Source organism: Panthera onca, chromosome C1 (genome assembly GCF_046562875.1).
Source record: "Panthera onca isolate mPanOnc1 chromosome C1, mPanOnc1 haplotype 2, whole genome shotgun sequence".
In the NCBI taxonomy this organism is placed as follows: Eukaryota; Metazoa; Chordata; class Mammalia; order Carnivora; family Felidae; genus Panthera; species Panthera onca.
In genome coordinates, this window is record NC_138346.1 from 119,551,123 (window position 1) to 119,552,023 (window position 901).

Consider the following 901-nt stretch of genomic DNA (forward strand, 5'->3'; position numbering starts at 1 on the left):
CACTACCTATAACTCTATGAGTTCAGAAGAGGTTCAAGGCTACAAGTTAATCTTCCAGCTTGGAAGTAAATGAGCAACTAGGCCAGACCAAGGTTAATTTTGAAATGAACTCTGGGGGCTTTGCAAGGTCTCTTCCAATTTAAGTGATTTCATTACAAAATTAGACTGCAAAATAAAATAGTTGCCTATTTGCTCCCAAGCCATGTATGTTCCCAATTCATCAAAGATGGTTCAGAAAAGGGAGCGGGTGATTTCAGGTGGAGAATTACAAAAGCCTCTGTGTTGTAAAGGAAAGGCTTGGTTGGGGAGGTTTACTGAAGGTCAGTAATTAAGTCCAATTAATAATTGCCCAGGTCCTTCCCTTTGGGCCAGTCCCCATCTCCTTGTCACATCTCCTTAGTACCGTAACAACAATGAACATTTCAGTGCTTACAATGTGCTTGACGTGTCGCCTGCATTATTTCACTTGATCCTCACCACAGTCATACGGAAAGATGTTATTTTCCCCATTTTTTCAGAAGAGAAAATGAGGCTATTTAACTTGCCCTGTTATCCATAGTGAGCAGAGTTGGGATTTGACTCTAGCCTGCAGCCACCGTTCAGTGACATGTGGAAATTGCAGGCAATTCTGAGGACCAGGGCAGTGGGATTTGTCTGTCTTCTAGGGTTTTTTAGACCTCTTTTAGAGCAAAAAAAATAACTTCCCTGCTGATTTGCTATACCTTGCCCACAGGCTCTTCCACACTAGATTTGCTTGGAGAGGAATTGCTATCAATTGTCTTACCACCAGATGGCAGTGTTACCTCAGAAATGCTTTTCAAAGAGCCCATACCCTGGGATCTGGAAATTCCATAGCAATTTTTACTCCCCCACAGTCAGCCTCTAGGCTGTGCCCACAGTC